The following is a 20,326-nucleotide window of genomic DNA, read 5'->3' as shown; positions in this document are numbered from 1 at the left end:
CCTCAATGATAGGTTACCCAGCATTTTGCATTCCATCTAGGTGAGAGGCCACAGTAATGTTTGTCTATGTAGAGTGAATTTGGACAAAGTCTATGCAACCCTGATTCCAGGCATTCTTTAGTGTGTCTTCTTTCTGGGAGTTATAATGGACCCTGAACATTATGTAATGGGATCTGGTAGGACCATAGAATTTGGGCACTTGGTCCTGTTAGATAGGTGTACATGGAGACTTGTCAAAGATCGTATAAAATTTTGCCAAAGTGTTATCCCTCGGGGTTTTAGAGATTGAGGGGGTGAGCTGGGGAGTGGAGAGATAGATCTGTGTGTCACTGGGGAGTGGAGAGAAAAGGAGGGGCACAAGGATAAACTGATGATGTACTGTACTGTGTAACCATTGTAACCTTCTACTGTGAAGAAACTTTCAAAAAGAAGTCATCCTTTGTCCATCCCACGCCCACACCTTCTGATTGGCTAGTAAAGCCATCCATCATATTGGATGGACTTATCAGGAGGTGCCAACTTTAGCTAGAGAATTGATATTTTGTATGTCAGAAGACCCCACGGTTAGGATAGCTGAAAAGGAACAGAATTACTGACCTTTGCAGATTATCTTCAAGTATAATTTTCATAAGGTCAATACTTTTCACACAGCTTCAAATGTCAATTTTCCAAAAACTGGAAAAAGGAGTGTGGGAAACTGTTACACAGTATATTGTACTAATAGGCGTCATTATTTTTAGTTTCCAAATAACCCGTAACTGCTCGTCTGGTATTAAAAAGAGGATTATATACGATAACAAGGTGTTAGAAATGCATATCGTTAAAGAGTTAGGTGCAGATGTGCTTAACCTTGAAGTATATAGCCTCAGGAGTTCACTTGTCTGACCTTTATCGTTAGTCCTAAACTTTACTTTTCCCTTCATCTTAACAATATCCCTTCCCTTACCAGTTTAACCCCGGTTCATTACTGACCTTACGTGGACAAAGGTGGTTCATCATTTACATACTAGACTCAATTCTTTCATCTTTTATGGGTAAGATTAAATTTGTTTTACTTAAACAAAACTATATCTTTTTAAAACATGTAAGAAAATGTTGTAGCCTGTGTAGACTGGCTTGTGATGTAGCTGCAGTCAAACATCAGATTGGGGCTTTATTTTGCATTCCTAGTGCCTAAGGCAAACATCAATTATGTATTTTTTCATGCAGGCTCCATGTTTGCAGCTGTAGAAATTAAAGCGGAACATTATCCGTAATTGGTCTTTAGTTTTGGATGTATTGGAAAATGGTCATTACCTTTGTCAAGCTCAATTTTGGGAAGGTTTCCCCTCACTTATTGTGCAGTCATTTGGACAATTTTTCGAATGACACAGCAAAATATATTGTATTCAAATCTACAAAACTATACTATTGGCTGGATTTTCACCTTCATTCTGAATGTCCAGTTTAAGACACAATGGGCTCCATTCACTAAAGCAGATCGTATATGAAATTTAGGTGTCTGGACACATTTTCCCTAAATATTGCATGTGATCCTGAAACTGTCTATTCACTATGCTGCTTTGTGGTATTTACCGCAAAATGCTCCATAAATACCACATTGGATAAAGTCAATCAGGGTGGATAAAAATCGATGATTTAAAAAAAAAAATCTGATTTTTTTTATTTTTATCATATTTATTTTAATAAAATGCTTTTGGAGTAAAAATCTATGTAAAGACAGTTTGCTATTTAAGATACATTAATAATTTACTTTATTCAGCATGAAATGGAGCTTAGTTATGTAGCATGAAGCTGTATATTCTGCAATATTTACATTTTTGGTAAACTCATTCAATGAATCCAAGCTCTGCAAGCTGAGATAACATGCACTGCATTGATGCAGTCACACAATTTCACAGTAACCATTAAAAAAAACATAAATAATAATCTAAAAAAATAAAATAAAAATGTAAAAACAAATTTTAAAAAATTATAATTTGGGTTATGAACTAATTTGGGTTATTTTTTTTTTTACTAAAAAGATAGCTAAATACATTTTGGCCAAGATTTATGAAGAAAGATTATTTATTTGCAACATTCTATAAGAAACACACTTTTTTTTCAAAATTTTGGACTTTTTCATTTATATAGCAAAAAAAGTAAAATCCTAGTGGTGAATAAATACCACCAAAATAAACTTTTATCTGTCTCAAAAAAAATCTAATTATGCTAAAAAGGACACCTTCATTTGGTTTGCAAATATTAAAGATTGTAACTACCAGCAAGAATGAGTCGGATTCCATACATTTAAAGAGCACCTGTCATTTTAGATCCATCATGGCAGCGCCTGTTAGCGAGCATCCACTCACCTGCTGCCGCCATGTCCCTCACTTTTTTATGTCACTACCGCATCACCAGCTGTCACATTAAAGTGAATGGGACTGTCGGTGAGTCAACATCGGGTCAGAGGAGGAGCCGCTGCAGAACAGAGACGACAGTTGCTCTTTAACCATCTCAATACCGGGCACTTTTACCCCCTTCCTGCCCAGACCAAGTTTCAGCTTTCAGCTCTCTCACACTTTGAATGATAATTACTCAGTCATGCAACACTGTACCCAAATTAAATTTTTGTCCTTTTTTCAGACAAATAGAGCTTTCTTTTGGTGGTATTTAATTAGCACTGGGTGTTTTTATTTTTTTGAGCTGTAAATTAAAAAAGACTGAAACATTTGAAAAAAAAACCCCACATTTATCTTCGTTTCTGTTATAAAATTTTGTAAATAAGTAATTTTTCTTCATAAATTTGGTCCAAAATGTATACTGCTACATTCATCATTGAAAATTGAACACACCTGATCAAACCTGACGTATTGATGGCCTATCTCATTTCTTGACACACAAACAAGCCAGGACAGTACAAATAACCCCCAAATTACCCCTTTTTGGAAAGTACACATCCCAAGGTATTTAGTAAGATGCATGATGAGTTTTAACCTGTACTTTTTTCCCTACAATTCTTTGGAAAATGAAGAAAGTAAATACATTTTTTTTCACACAACTGTTATGTTAACAGGTTATTCCTCTCACATGGCATATGCATACTTGCAGCTGCATCCCAAAACACATTCTGCTGCTCCTCCTGAGTATGGGTATACCACATGTGTAAGACTTTTCCACAGCCTGGCCACATACAGAGGCCCAACATCCAAGTAGGACCTACAGGCATTCTGGAGGCATAAATACAAATCTAATTTCCTGACTACCTGTCACATTTTTGAAGGCCCTGGAGCACCAGGACAATGGAATTATCCACAAAATGACCCCATTTTGGAAAGCAAACACCCCAATGTCTATTCTACGAGGCATAATGAGTCTTTTGAACATGTCATTTTTTTCCACAAGGTTTCAGAAAATGTGGAAAGAAAATGAAAATTTATTTTTTTTGCACAAAGTTGTCAATTTATAAGATATTTCTAACACACAGCATGTACATACCAAAAATTACACCCTAAAATACATTCTGCTATTCCACCCGAGTATGGCAATAGCACACGTGTAAGACTTTTCCACAACCTTGCCACAGCCAGAGGCCCAACATTCAAGCAGCACCTTCAGGCTTCTAACACATAGCATGTACAGTACATACCAAAAATTACACCCCAAAAATACATTTTGCTGAGCAAAACAAAAAAATACCTGTGGTTTTAGTAGTGCAGTTGTCCACAGAGGAGAGAATTGGTCCAGGCAGCAAGCATTGATGTGGTCAGCGACAGCAAAATGAATCGCCCAAGCAGTAGGAAGGAATACTGTCCATAGTCACTACAGGCAGCAGGCAGAGATATTGCCATAACAGCCAAAGCTTTGGTCCAGGAAGCAGGAAGACATGTGGTCAGCAACAGCCAAATGAGTTGTCCAGGCAGATGCATGGTCAGCACAGCCAAAATATCAGTCCTGCTAGTAGGCAGGAACACGGTCCATAGTACAGGTAGCAGGCAGAGGTGTGGTCAGTTCATGTGACAGGCAGAGGCATGATGGCATTAAGTCAGCAGCAAGCAGAAATATCAGGCTCAGGGCCTTGGTCAGGTAAGACCTGGGAACAGGGGTAGAGGCTTCTTCCCACCCAATCTCTTCAAAGCCTCTGGACTAACAGACCCTTTTTCGGGAATTACAAAACCCAGAGAAAACCAAAAACCTTGTTTTCTCCACTCAAAAAAATATATTCTGGAGCCCCTCACATACATGAGGCCCCTGTATTGTCTTAAATCCAACTAATAGAGTTGCGGGGCATAAGATCAGTTCAGGAGGCAGGCAAAAAGCATGGTCAATTAACAGGCCAAGGTCAATTCATGTGGAAGGCAGAAATGTGGTTGAGAGTTCAAGCGGCAGACAGAGGCATTGTCAATAAACAGTCCAAGGTCAGTTCAGGCGGCAAGCAGAGGCATTGTTGATAAACAGTCCAGGTCATACAGGGAAATAGCAGATAGTGAACACTGGAAAAATATCTTGACTAATAGTGTAGAGATGTGTGATAGATCCAGAAGCACTCTCCAATACAGAGTCCTGGCTGGGAAGGACATTGGGAACAGTAGTATCGGTTGTCACAGAAAATTTGGTTACTGGAACATACACATTTTTTGGGGGGGTTTGCGGCCTGTTTGGGTAAGAGGTAGGATATTGGAGAAATGCCTCTCATGGAGTCTGGTCAATGAATCAGAGCAAATATGTTCAGGGACATGGCCATGCAGATAGAGAAGGGCTGGAACAATATCCTCTTGATACTTCAGGTAGGTTAGGGATCTTTGTGTGCACTTAGAAAAGACGACATACAAATTGTACAGGGCTAACTGAAACAAGTAGATGGCAACCTTTTTATATCAATAGAGTGATCTCCTGGTTGCTAAGTATGGCTGTAACATCTGGTCATTCATATCCACCCCCCATGAACTGGTTATAGTCATGTATGCATCTTGGTTTCTGGACGGGACCTTGTCTTTGTTTGAAGTTCCACTGAGGTGTCATCATGAACTGAGGAAAGGATACAGACAGTTCTTTTATCGTTCTACTTTAGAGCTAGGATCTCTTCATTCCGCAAACTGGCTGTTTCGACCCGTTTTAATTTTGTAGTGACCAGTCGTTGTGGGAAACCCTTGCTGTCCAAAAGGTTACAGTTTTCTTCAAATAGAGATGGCGGAATTATGGGAGACTTATGTAGAAATTATCTACATACAAATGGTAACCCTTCTCGAACAGTGGTTCTATAAGCTGCCAAACAATTTTGCCACTTGCCCCCATATAGGTAAGGCATCCAGGAGGGTCTAACTGGCTGTCCTTTCCCTCATAAATCTTGAAGTTGTAGGTATATTCCGTGGCCCTGTCACATGCTTTGTAGAATTTTACTCCATATTTGGCCCGTTTACTGGGGATGTATGTTTGATGCTGAACCCTCCGGTAAAGTGGACTAGGGATTCATCCACACAAATATTTTTGTTGGGGGTAAACATTTCCTTTAAGGTATAGAAAAAAAAGTTGATTAGTGGCTGAATTTTGAATAGCTTATCACAATCAGGATGATTTCGAGGAGGGCACTGGGTATTATTATTGAAATGCAAAAACCTCATTATCATCTCATAGCATGTTCCGGGCATACAAGATGAATAGACTGACATATGATGTAGAGGTAGACCAGTAGGCATGGACTTTTTTTGCCAGTCCCATGTTCAAAGTAAGCCCAAGAAAAATTTTAAATTCCTCCACAGTGAGGGGTTTCCACACAAATGGGCGGGCCTATGATGAATTGGGATTGCTGGCTATATATTGGCTGGCATACAGGTTACACTGCTCCACAATGTAATTTAGCAAATCATTAGTAAAAAATAAATGAAAAAAACAAATTGGGGTATCATTTTCTACTTGTATCTGAGGGCCTGGCTATGCTGTAAAAGGGGGAATTGTAGGTTCTGACGAATTTGCAGGCAGCCATGTGGGATATAAAAGTACATTTGGGAGGCTAGTATGGGGTCTATCTCATTGTGGATGGGAAACCCTGCTACTAGTGCCTGGCCTATCATCTGGGACTGCGGCCCTGCTTGTACTCGCCACAGCACCAGGATTTTAAGTGCTACTGGTGGATGCCTGCCTATCTTCTGGGAGTTCTGCGCTGCTTGTACTAGCCACTGTGCTATTGGTGGATGTCTGCTCCTCCTCAGATCTCCTGAACCTCTTTATTTGGACTCTCTCCTCCACAGAATCCATTGCTGACCCAGTGCTTTCAACTGACTCATACTCAGAATCTGAGTCTGACAAGGAAAGTTCCCCACCACTCTCGCCTGTCATACTCAGTATCTGGAAAGCCTGCTCGCTGGTGTATACGTTTTTAGACATTTTGATGTTCACTGGTACAGATGTTTATCATTGGTACAGATGTTGATTTGACATTGGTACACTGTGACAGATATTGATCACTGGTACTGATGTGGAATTTACACTAGTACTGTTTGACAGATACTGAGCACTGGTAAACTTTCACAGATGTGGATTTGACCCTGGTAGGCTGTGACGGATGTTGATCACTGGTGCAGAAGTGGATGAGCACTGGTACACTGTGACAGATGTGGATCACTGGTGCAGATGTGAATTTTGGACTGGTACATCGTGACAGACGTGGATCACTGGTACAGATGTGGATCACTGGTACAGATGTGGATGACCACTGGTACACCGTGACGGATGTGGATCACTAGTACTCTGACATAAGTGGATCACGGGTACTGTGACAGATGTGGATCACTGGCACTGTGACAGACGTGGATCATGGGTACGGTGACAGATGTGGATCAGTGGCACTGTGACAGATGTGGATCACGGGTACGGTGACAGATGTGGATCAGTGGCACTGTGACAGATGTGGATCACGGGTACGGTGACAGATGTGGATAACTGCCACTATGACAGATGTGAATCACAGATGTGGATCACTGGTACTGAGACAGACGTGGATCACGGTTACTGTGAGAGATGTGGATCATGGGTACTGTGACAGATGTGGATCACTGGCACTGTTACAGATGTGGATCACAGGTACTGTGACAGATGGGGATCACGGGTATTGTGACAGATGTGGATTGTGGGTACTGTGACAGATATGGATCACTTGTACTGTGACAGATGTGGGTCATGTGTATTGTGACAGATGTGGATCATGGGTACGGTGACAGATGTGGATCACTGGCTCTGTGACAGATGGGGATCACTGGTACTGTGACAGATGTGGATCACTGGTACTGTGTCAGATGTGGATCACTGGTACTGCGTCAGATGTGGATCACTGGCACTGTGTCAGATGTGGATCACTGGTACTGTGTCAGATGTGGGTCATGGGTATTGTGACAGATGTGGATTGTGGGTACTGTGACAGATATGGATCACTTGTACTGTGACAGATGTGGGTCATGGGTATTGTGACAGATGTGGATCATGGGTACGGTGACAGATGTGGATCACAGGTACGGTGACAGATGTGGATCACTGGCACTGTGACAGATGGGGATCACTGGTACTGTGACAGATGTGGATCACTGGTACTGTGTCAGATGTGGATCACTGGTACTGCGCCAGATGTGGATCACTGATACTGCGTCAGATGTGGATCACTGGCACTGTGTCACATGTGGATCACTGGTACTGTGTCAGATGTGGATCACTGGTACTGTGACAGATGTGGATCACTGACACTGTGACAGATGTGGATCACTGGCACTGTGACAGATGTGGATCACTGGCACTGTGACAGATGTGGATCACTGGCACTGTGACAGATGTGGATCACTGGCACTGTGACAGATGGGGATCACTGGCACTGTGACAGATGGGGATCACTGGCACTGTGACAGGGTAGTTTGTGACTCACACATTGACTTTCTGGCACTGTGTCAGATGTGGGTCAATGGTAATGTGTCAGATGTGGGTCATGGGTATTGTGACAGATGTGGATTGTGGGTACTGTGACAGATATGGATCACTTGTACTGTGACAGATGTGGGTCATGGGTATTGTGACAGATGTGGATCATGGGTACGGTGACAGATGTGGATCACAGGTACGGTGACAGATGTGGATCACTGGCACTGTGACAGATGGGGATCACTGGTACTGTGACAGATGTGGATCACTGGTACTGTGTCAGATGTGGATCACTGGTACTGTGACAGATGTGGATCACTGGTACTGTGTCAGATGTGGATCACTGGCACTGTGTCAGATGTGGATCACTGGCACTGTGTCAGATGTGGATCACTGGTACTGTGTCAGATGTGGATCACTGGTACTGTGACAGATGTGGATCACTGACACTGTGACAGATGTGGATCACTGACACTGTGACAGATGTGGATCACTGGCACTGTGACAGATGGGGATCACTGGCACTGGGACAGATGGGGATCACTGGCACTGTGACAGATGGGGATCACTGGCACTGTGACAGATGGGGATCACTGGCACTGTGACAGATGGGGATCACTGGCACTGTGACAGGGTAATTTGTGACTCACACATTGACTCTGCTTCTCCCCACTAGCTGGCTCTGTGTGAGGAGAGGCAGAGCCTTTCAACTGAATGGCGGCTTTGTTGACATCACATGACGTCTGTGATTGGACACAGCCGTCATGTGACCAGAAAGGCAAATCAGAGAGCCCTTCTGCCGAGCTGTGTTGCACTGTGTCCGGGGGAAACAAGCACACCGAGAGTGTGCCGCTGCTCAGCCATGTTCTGAAGGGCGTTCAGGAACGTCCACTCAGAACGGCGAAGCTCCCACCTGGCCACTGCACATAAGCGGTTAAAAATTATGAGTTAAATTGAGTCTTTTCACTAGTGATTTAAATCAAATCCACCCTGAAGTCAGTTCACAGAAGGAAATAAATAATTAAATGCCTGCAGTATTTAAGGAATGTAAAAATATAATAGCCAATTTTGAGTACGGTAGTCTCTGTCTTTTTTTCTATTGTTCTCTCAACAGTAATGCACAGAAACGTAAATAAGGAAATATGTAAATCATTGGGGTTGATTTACTTATAGTATAACTAAAGGAAAAACGTCGTTTTAGCTTCAGATAGAGGGGGGGTACAATACCCTGTCGGGTTTTTATTATTGTCTGTGCCCCCGTTACAGAGATTCACCCTCTCTATTTGTCATGTTTATCATAATCATTGAAACCCAAATGTCGGGTTGTCCCCAGAAAAGTATTAGAAGGGAAACCTTTCAATGGGTCACTGGTTCTGGTGACCCTGAGGGCCCCGAAGGAATCATTTCATTTGAAGGGATTTCCTCTAACTTCCTGTTTTGGCTATGGGAAATGAAGTAAAAGTAAATCTCCCCAATGGGACACCGATGGGGTTATAACCCTCTCTTACTCTATCCAAAAGGAAAAAAAAAGTTTTGCCTATAGCTGTACTTTAGAGCAAATAGACTGTGCACTTTGCAAGTTGCTCCAGCGCTTAGTAAATGAGGTAAAGCTTCACTTTACAAAGAATACCCAATGTTTTTTTGCTTGCACATGATTGGATGATGGAAGTCAGCAGAGCTCCCCCTCATTTACTGAGCTCTGAAGCAGCTTTACTTGCAACATGCTCAGTCTATGTAAAAGGCACACCCCCTATGAGTATGTGCTAGAGCACGCAATGCGTAAGGGAGGAGCTGCAGCATCCTGACGTCACGCCGCAGAGGCCCCTGCTGGTCCGGCGGCCATCTTTACCTTCATCTTATGGTCAGTCTGTGATTTCCCTTTACGTTTTTGTCATTTACCTGTGAATGGATCAATAAAACCTTTGAAGCAGTATCACACTATTCTGGCATCCTTTCTTGGGGCTCTTGATCAGCCTTATCACCCACAGAGTGTACTGCAGGAATAGGTGAAAGGTACTGCATCCCATTGATGGCCCAGAGGGGAGTCCATACCAGGGTAGAGGTGTCCATATGATGATTCAGCTGACCCACTAAGATATAATTATTCTCAAATGGGTGATGGTATTACGCATCTGGTGAGTGCGTAATTCTGTTATTTATTTATCACTAGAAGACTCACTAAGGATCACTTATATTTGAAGCTTCATGTTTATTCAGTGATTGACATATGGACTTTATCACCTTATAGGCACTATTTGCACTTTGATGGATGTGCATTTACACTGTAGTCACTTTCTGCATTTGCCCTGCTGATTGAATTGTCACTTGAATTAAGCACTACTTGCACTTTATATGATATTAAGATAATTTCCCATCATTGTATTGCAGTTTATTATATTGAGATTTACATCATTTTAGCGCTGCACCTTATTATATTATTATGCTCAGTCTATGTGTCTTTAGTAAATCCCCACTATTACTTTTAGTAAATCCATCCCATTACATGTAGAAAAAACTATTTTCTTTTGTAATTTCTCCAGATTTTCAGAGACTTTTTTGTGTATATACAAGCATATATATCATTTGCTGCAAAAAACCTCCCAATCACTCCAAACACAATACATTGTACACACATATCACAATGGTCTAATTCCTTGTTAGAACATATGTCATATGTAGTGGGGATACTTTACTTTGTTAGTTATTTTTAGAGATATCTATGCATGAAGGTAAAAAACCTTCTGTGTGCAGCAGCTCCCCCAACCCCCCCAATACTTACCTGAGCCTCATCGCAATCCAGTGATGTGAATGACAACCTTGGCTGTCCCGGGTCTCTGCCTCCCCATTGGCTGAGACAGCAAGCCATTGGCTCCTGCTGCTGTCAATCACAGCCAATCAGCCAATAAGGAGAGAAAGGGGGGGAGGCCAAGCCACGGCTCTGTGTGTGAATGGTCACACGGAGCAGCGGGTGCCCTCACAGCAAGCTGCTTGCTGTGGGGGCACCCAACAGACAGGAGGAGCCAGGAGAGCTTGGGGGGGACCCAAGAAGAGGAGGATCCAGGCTGCTCTGTGCAAAACCACTGCATACAGTAGCTAAGTATAGACATGTTTGTTATTTTACAAACAATTTAACCTTTAGAATCACTTTAAGTAAATACAAAATATCTTTATACATGTCATATATTGAATGAAAATAGTATAAAAAAATCACACACATATATAAATACCCTTCTTCCACCAATAAAAAAGACAACATTGTAGAAGAAGGATATTTATACAGTATATGTGTGTGATTTTGGCTACTATTTTCATTCAATATTTGACTATAAAGATATTTTGTATTTACTTAACTTACCTTAGTTGTTTTTGATACACCACATATGTCCTGTGAAAGCAGCTTCCCTTTGACTGGTATTCTAGTCATATTTTTCTTTTGTATTAATACATATGCTGCAGGGATTACACTGATTTGGCATATTTCTATGGTTTAAACCAGTAGTCTCCAAACTGCGGCCTGGGGGCCTGATGTGGCCCTTTGCTTGCCTTTACCTGGCCTTCGGAGCACTTTTCCTTCCACTGATTCAAGATACTATTTCTTTCCTCCCGCCAACAATGGGGCATAATTACTGCTACTGATGTCAACAATGAGGAACTATTTCTCACATTGACACCAACGATGGGGCACTATTCCTCCCACTGACACCAATGATGAGGTACTATTCTTCCTACTGACATCAATGCTGGGGCACTATTTCTGCCACTGACACTAACATAGGGGCACTATTCCCCCCCCAATGACACCCACAATAGGACACTATTCCTCAAACTGACACCAATGATGGGGCATTATTCCTCCCACTGACACAACTGGGCACTATTCCTCCCACTGACACCAATAATTGAGCACTTTTCCTCCCACTTACACCAATGAAGGGGTACTATTCCTCCCCTTAATACCAAAGATGCGTTGTTTACTCCCCCTGATGCTGGGACACTTTTTACTCCCAATGGCTACAGTCAGGTCCCCCAAAGTCTTATGGACAGTAAACTGGCCCTATGTTTAGAAAGTTAGGAGACCCCTGGTTTAAACCATTTTACCTCTTTATTAGCAATAAAACCTGACAGGGGTTCTAATTTTTTTCCACTGTATCCATTTAACTGGATATTGCATGAGATAAAATACTGCATGGTTTCATGAGATAAATATCACATATATGAAAAAATATTGCATGCAGTATTTTAGAAGCCTTTTTTGTGGATGCTGATAATTTTACTGCATTCCTTAAAGAGGTAGATACCGCTTTGTGAATGGAGCCCAAAGCTTTGTATCCAAAGCTCCCAAAGCCCTTTTGTAAAGCTCACTTTAGCAGGCTTCAGAGAGAAAAGGAGATGACATATGTCACCTGAGATACAGAAAGTCTTTTGATTCCTCCAGTTTTGCCACTTTCTTCTTCCGTTCTTTTGCTGAATGAACTGTTAAGTGGCCAGAGGTTGTGAATGTACAATATATTTACTGTTTTAACTGCTTATAAAATTGAAATCTTGAGCAGACATAACTGCATAATATGCATGCAATTGCTAGCCAGGATGACTATTTTGCTTTTGAGATTACATTGTTCTTTTCTTAGTCAGCTACCTGTTCATTGGAAAGAGGTGATTTATTGCCCAGTGAATCAGTCTAAAGACATAAGAAGCCACAAGCCTCAAATGCCTTATGGTAAATCTGATCCTTTGATTACATGACTAAATATTACAGTAAAGTACACTGCTCCAAAAAAATAAAGGAACACTTTGAAAACACATCAGATTTCAATGGGGAAAAATATGCTGGATATCTGTACTGATATGGTCTGGGTAATGTGTTAGGAATGTAAGGATACCCCATTGTTTGAAGGAAATAAAAATTATCAACCTACAGAGGACTGAATTCAAATACACCCCACAAATCAAAGTGAAAAAAAGATGCAGCAGGCTAGTTCATTTTGCTGAAATTTCATTACAGCAATTAAAAATGGTACTCAGTAGTTTGTATGGCCCCCAAGTGCTTGTATACATGCCTGAAAACATCTGGGCATGCTCCTAATGACATGACAGATGGTGTCTTGGTGTATTTCCTCCCAGATCTGGACCAGGGCATCACTGAGCTCCTGGACAGTCTGAGGTGCAACCTGGTGGCATCAGTTGGACCGAAACATGATAACCCAGAGGTGTTCTATTGGATATATGTCAGGCGAGGGGGCCATGCAATGGTATCAATTCCTTCATCCTCCAAGTACTGCCTAAATACTCTCACCACATGAGGCCGGGCATTGTCATGCACCAGGAGGAACCCAGGACCCACTTCACCAGCGTAGGGTTTGACAATGGGTCCAAGGATTTTATCCTGATACCAAATGGCAGTCAGGGTGCCATTGTCTAGCTTGTAGAGGTCTGTGCATCCCTCCATGGATATGCCTCCCCAGACCATCACTAACCCACCACCAAAACGGTCATGCTGAATGATGTTACATTCAGCATAACGCTCTCCACAGCTTCTCCAGACCCTTTCACATCTGTCACATGTGCTCAGGGTGAACCTCTCTCATCTGTGAAAAGCACAGGGCGCCAGTGCCAGACCTGCCAATTCTTGTGTTCAGTGGCAAATGCCAATTGAGCACTATGGTGCTGGGCAGTGAGCACAGGACCCACTAGAGGATATTGGGCCCTCAGTCTGAAGTCTGAAGTCTGTTTCTGATTGTTTGGTCAGAGAAATTCACACCAGTGGTCTGCTGGAGGTCATTTTGTAGGGCTCTGGCAGTGCTCATCTGATTCCTCCTTGCACAAAGGAGCAGATACCGGTCCTGCTGATGGGTTAAGGACCTTCTATGGCCCTGTACAGCTTTCCTAGAGTAACTGCCTGTCTTCTGGAATCTCCTCCATGCTCTTGAGACTGTGCTGGGAGACACGGCAAAAATTCTGGCAATGGCACGTATTGATGTGCCATCCTGGAGGAGTTGGACTGCCTGTGCAACCTCTGTAGGGTCCAGGTATCTCCTCATGCTACCAGTAGTGACACTGACCCTAGCCAAATGCAAAACTATTGAAAAAAAGTCAGGAAAGATGAGTAGGGGAAAAAATGTCAGTGGCCTCTACCTGTAAAACCATTCCTGTTTTGGGGGTCGTCTCATTGTTGCCCATCTAGTGCACCTGTTAATTTCATTAACACCAAAGCAGCTGAAACTGATTAACAACCCCCTCTGCTACTTAACAGACCAGATCGATATCCCTGGAGTTTAATTGACTTGATGCTATACTCTGATTAAAAGGTGTTCCTTTAATTTCTTTGAGCAATGTATAATCAAAAGTGAGCATGCTGTTTGTCAGTACATTGGCTGCTTGATATTTAATGAATAATAATTACTACTTTTTTATATTCCCTATATGATAATGCCATGCAGATAGGTAAACTTGAAGAACTGTTTTAAAAAAATTAGAACTGTAGCAGAGCACAGTTGCTATCTGTTTGAAAATGCTAGTCAGACTGTCATACAAAGTTCAGAACTGCATATTTTTCCTGAATCAGTAATTTAGCGTTAAGGCTAGAGGTCCTAATGACAAGCAGGCAGCTAGTATTTTCAGAATGATGTCATAATTGCATCCTTTATTTTTGTCCCATATAACATTTGAACTGGTTGTTATCAAGAATGACTACCCTTGGTTCTGAGACACATCAAACATGGTGATACAATTCAAGTTAGAGTGTAGACTATTGGTTTTATTCAACAAAGAGTTCTTACTCTTCTGTATTACTTTTTAAGTGCAGCAACCAACCAGAATCTACCTTCAGCAATGTGAATTCTGAATAGTTGTTATGTGTTACTGTACCTAAGAAGCCCAAAGAATAATAACTGAATAAGGACATGCATATGGGACAGACTGTGGTGCTCGTTTTTTTTTTAATACTTCTAAACTGTTGAATTCCTGCTAATATGGAATAGTGGGAACCTCCAGGTGTCTGCATATCACTTCCATTTACCTTCTGAGGGCTCAGGAGCCCAAATCATGGCTGCTCTGATATGCCATTCTGCCATGATCAATAGCCTGTCTTTTCACCTTACTATTGTTCAGAAAGGCCACCATCACAGTGGCCAATAGTAAGGCACAATGAATTGCAGGGGAAAGGTCAGGCTCTAAACCATGGCAGAGGGTCAATTTTACATGTCAGACTGCCTCAGGCTTTAGGACTCCTAGGAGAACTAGATTGACTTGCAGGTTTTAGGAAAGCTGAACAGACATGCAGCCAGCTAGAGGTAGCATTTTAATTAGACAATTCTTTAGATATACTTTAAGGCCCATCCAGGGGTGGACTGACAACTCATGGGGTCCCCGGGCAATAGGGAATCATGGGGCCCCTGTGTCCTTGCCCACACTCAAAGCATATCCAAAAAAGCCTATAAAAGGTACAAGGGGCATTTCATGGGGCCCCTTACTGATCCCGGGCCCTCGGGCAGTGCCCGAGTGCTCGAATGGTCAGTCCGCCCCTGGGCCCATCCATGTATGGCCTAATATTTACAGACAATCTGAATCCAACTTCCAGCTTTGCAACAAATGAGCATTACAAATATTATAAGCCACTTATAGTAAGGATGTGGGAACACCTGTAGTGCTTACTATTACTATTAGTGACCAATTATTGTCAATTCCCTTTCCACCACAGAAAATGGAACGATTATATCCATGCAAGTTCACAATTGCTAGGCACTGCACTGTCCAAGTCATGTAGCTTAAACTAGTATGTGATTGGGACTATCATGGGTAGATCACTCGTCATCCCACCATCTTCCTGATCCATCTATTGGCAGCTTGATATTTCAAACATTACATTTTTCAAATTCTAAACATGCTTTATAAGAATGCAATAAAAACATCAAAAATAAAACGAGGATTAGAAATACAGCATTTTGAGACTGGAGATGAAAATTATAGCCACCTTTTCTATCATGGGAGGTCTGAATACCTCCTGTTTATAAAAAGCTGCAAAGCAGTGCATTCCTGGAGTTCAGTCATGTATGGAAAAGCCAGCCTAGGATCAGTTAATTAGCTAGGCTTGCTTAGTTTTCCTTGGTAATAGCAGGTTTGTTTTGCCCAGCAAGGTCAAATGTTAAGACCTGTTTAATTCAGTGGCAGAGCCAGTGAGAAAACAAACTTTACTCTACTTTTTAAGCCCTTTAAATGCATAATAGTGGAATTTAGCTGTTTAATTGAGGCTTCAAAGGGAGATATTTTAGTGGTTTTCTAGATAAACATGGGTAGTAAATTCTGACATAAGCATATTTATTATAAAATCATGTCTTGCCTGTTGTGTGTATTTTAGAAGTGGCCTTTGATGTCTGTCTTACTTTCACTACTTTTGCCTACAGTTGTCCAAATGTCCAGAAAACTTTTACCTGCACCTGTAGAAGTTTTTAGACCTATAGGAAAATCTGAGCTCAACTCAGGCCCAAAGCCAGAGATGTCTGTGCAGTTCTGGTATAATGTCATCAGATGACTCTGCTCCTTTTATGACTTTTCTAGTTTTCTTTCAGATTTCCTATATACTATTCTGCTTTTTGGGAGGCTGAAATGATTTTAAAGTGAGGGTCAATCAAAGACTGTCCATACCCACACACAAAATGCAGTGGTCCCAATTTACTTTTGTGGACACAAGAGATTTTATAGCCTTGACCATCAGTCATGTAAGGCAGCCTTTCTCAACCAGGGTTCTGTGAAACCCTAGGGTTCCCCCAAAGATTTCTAGGGGTTCCTTGAGCAATGAGCAATTTCTACCTCTCATATACCAGGGCTTAAAATTTCAAGTCCTGAGCTACTAGCCAGGCCTTAAGAGTTACTCGCCACCAACAAACACACACAAACAGAGACACCTGTACACACACACAGACATGTACATACACATACACACACAGAAACATGTACACACACACATACAGACACATGTATACACACAGGCATGTACAGACACGCATACACACAGATACATGTACATGTACATACACAGAAATACACACGCACAGACACATGTGCATACATACACATGTATGTACATGCGCACACACACATACATGAACATACATGTACACACTCCTTCCTTTGCTTTCACTGCGCTCAGCTATTGAGCAGTCGGACGGCTCCCAGTGCCACTGACAGTTCCGGCCTGAGCTCCGAGCCTGCTCAGCAAGACGGCCCTGGGGGACACACACGCCCCTCCACCATAATTTCCACTCGCCATTGGCGAGCAGGCGAGTGGAAATTTCAAGGCCTGTCACATACTGTAGGTAATTACTGGCACCAGTGATCTATTTAACTTTGTGTAAGTGACCATCATACTAATGTACCGCGAACTGTAGATACCATTATTAGCAGAGGTCCTCTGAGATCAGAAAGTCGTTTCAAGGGTTCATCCATGTTAAAAAGGTTGAGAAAGGCTGATGTAAGGTATAAGAGCAGAAGCACTACTTGAAGCTGTAATAGATCCATATGGGTGTAGCTACTTAGCTGTAAAGGATATATGTGTTTCTCAATGTGCAGCAGTGTGTATTCAGGTCTAAATTTTGCCAGTGGCATCACAGACCATAGCTGGTTATACATGGATAGGTTTTTTTTTGTTCAATAAGAGGTTGAACAAAAAAAAAAACCCTGACAGATTCCAGCATCCTCAAAAGTGATGTGGATGCAGTAATCTTCCCTGCTATGCTTTTGTATTCTGACAGTGGGTTCACTCCAAATCCCCCACCATGTCAAAATACACTGATCAGCACCGCCGAGGTCGAACAAATTCTGGTTTCCCAGCAGGGCTGTTCAACAGAAGCTGGCAATGAGACCAGCTTCGGCTGAACAGAGAGGGGTATATACTCATCAAAATGTGTCCAGTTCCTGCTAATTTCACTGTGTATATACTCTGCTGAAGAACAGCTCTCTTGAGGCACTCACATTATTTTTTTCCCCCCAATGACAAATATATTTTAATATCAGCTCATATAACTCAAGTGTGCTTCATTACACTCATTAAATTAAGAAAGGATTCAAATGCTTAAAGACCAACTGAACTTTCATTATACATTAAACACATTCTAGGTGCAGTAAAAGGCCCTATGGGAGTTTGGCAGTTTTAACAGTTCGAATTTGTATTTCAACCATGTATTTAGCAGTTTACCTGGAGTCCACCTTTTATATTACTAACATTTTTGTAGCCCTTAGTAGAATATATGTAGCCACTGCCATTTTATAGTCCACATTAGAAGACAATATTCTTAGCACATGCATTCCAGCAAAAACATTTATTAGTAATTTAGGTTGCGGCCAGCTAAGCTGTCAGTACAATTTTGGGCCGTAGGATAACAGGATAACACTATAAAGGAATTCTATGTAGACAAGCTCTATGGTCAATGGTAAGAACTGAATCCTAGAACACTGGGCTGGGGGCAGAAGTGTTGATCAATGGCCACTCATTTACTGTATAACAATCATAGTATTTAGTTATCTTTTTCATTCTGCTTGATAAATATCTGGGTCTTGGTGTGGTAGTCATCTTCAACCAGTAGGCACGCCAACTGTTATCAGTCTAATTAAACCAATAATGGGCATCTTAAGTTGGCAAGAAAATGGCTGCCCAATGGTAATGCATTAAAATGCATATGATTGATTTATTCACTTATAAACAACATCTTCTACTTTCAGGCTAGGTTCACACTAATGCGGTGCAGTAAACGCACTGCATTCCTGTGCAAATCACATGCGATTTATGAGCAGTGCGATTGGAGCCATACATTTTGTATGGCTCAAATTGCACCGCACTCGCACCAAAAAGGTGCAGGACCCTTTTTTGGATTTGCACTATAACACTGTTCAACAAATTTTTATTTTTTGCCAGTTTTGGAAACAAAAGGATCCATTTCTTAATGAATTTCACATTCTGAGTTCAAATATAACAATTAAATTTGTCAATTGGCTCTAGTTTTTCTGTAAACGGAAAGTTTTCTACTATAGGCGTAATGACTACATAATGCACAATAATTATATAGATAGATGTCTTTCCACAAATATAAAGCAAGTGATATTGACTACATAACAAAGCCTAAATGGCATAATATATTGCATAGGATTACCAAGAAAAATTATAGCCATAAGCTAAGTTGAATCATTTTAATACTTAGGATTCTCACTAGTTTTGTCTTCAGTTTGTGTCAGTTTTGCTTCTCTTGGCTTTTCTCTTGTATTCGAGGAAAGGGCTATCTCTTACAACTGCGCGTGACTACACGCTTCAGGTTCTTCGTCACTTGACTCAACCACGAAGGATTCTGGTGCTTTAGGAATTGGTAGCCCCTCTCCATGAGGAACTGGACGTATTGCCGATGGAATATTTGGATAGTGCACAGATAACTTTTTCTTCTTATTTAGCCCTTTTACAATTGGAGGCACCATACAAAAGTAACAATTACTAACATGATCTGTTGGCTCTCTCCAAATCATTGGCACAGCGAAAGGCATAGATGCCTTTTTTCCATTCAACCATTGCTCCAGTGCCGTCCCACAAGAATTGCAGCATATATGTGGTGCCCAGCTCTTGTCCTGGTCTCCTATCTTGCAGCCAAAATACAAGTTGTAGGCTCTCTTAATCATTCCTGTTATCCTCCTTTTTTGTGAGATAAAAGTTATTTCACCGCAGACATAGCAGAAATTATCTGCTTTATTCACACAAGTTCGAGGCATTACTGAGTAGCCTATATAAGCATAAAACGAAATGTAAAGACGCTGTCGAACTACAATCAGCTACAGATACTGCAGCTTTTATGCAGTGAAGTGATGCAATTAAAGGCTAATATTGCATCATCTCAGTATACATGCAATTTTCTATTGGTCACCAGTATCAATTGCGCAATATGCAGCTGAAGTTGCATCATAATTTTGAATGGCTTACGTCATTAGATGGGTGAATATATCATGGAAACTAGAGCCAATCAACATTTTTTAGGGTCATTTTCGTTTTCAGCACCCCAAAATTATGTAAGATTAGCTAATTTTATGCCCAAAACTTTTTACCTGTTGAACAGTGTAATCGGATCGCATGGGTATTCACACCTATGCGATCCGATTCTGTCCGTTTTGCGGACCAATTTCGGGGTATTGTTAACTTAACATACAGTGAGGAACAGAAGTATTTGAACACCCAGCGATTTTGCAAGTTCTCCCACTTAGAAATCATGGAGGGGTCTGAAATTCACATTGTAGGTGCATTCCCACTCTGAGAGACAGAATTTAAAAAAAAATTCAGGAAATCACATTGTATGATTTTTAAAGAATTTATTTGTCTTGCACTGCTGAACATAAGTATTTGAACACCTAAGAAACAGCAAGAATTCTGGCTCTCAAAGACCTGTTACTATGCCTTTAAAAAGTCCACTCATTAATC

Source organism: Staurois parvus, unplaced genomic scaffold (assembly GCF_062004578.1).
Source record: "Staurois parvus isolate SC_StPar_1 unplaced genomic scaffold, SC_StPar_1.0 ptg000287l, whole genome shotgun sequence".
In the NCBI taxonomy this organism is placed as follows: Eukaryota; Metazoa; Chordata; class Amphibia; order Anura; family Ranidae; genus Staurois; species Staurois parvus.
Note: the sequence above shows the minus strand (reverse complement) of the source record.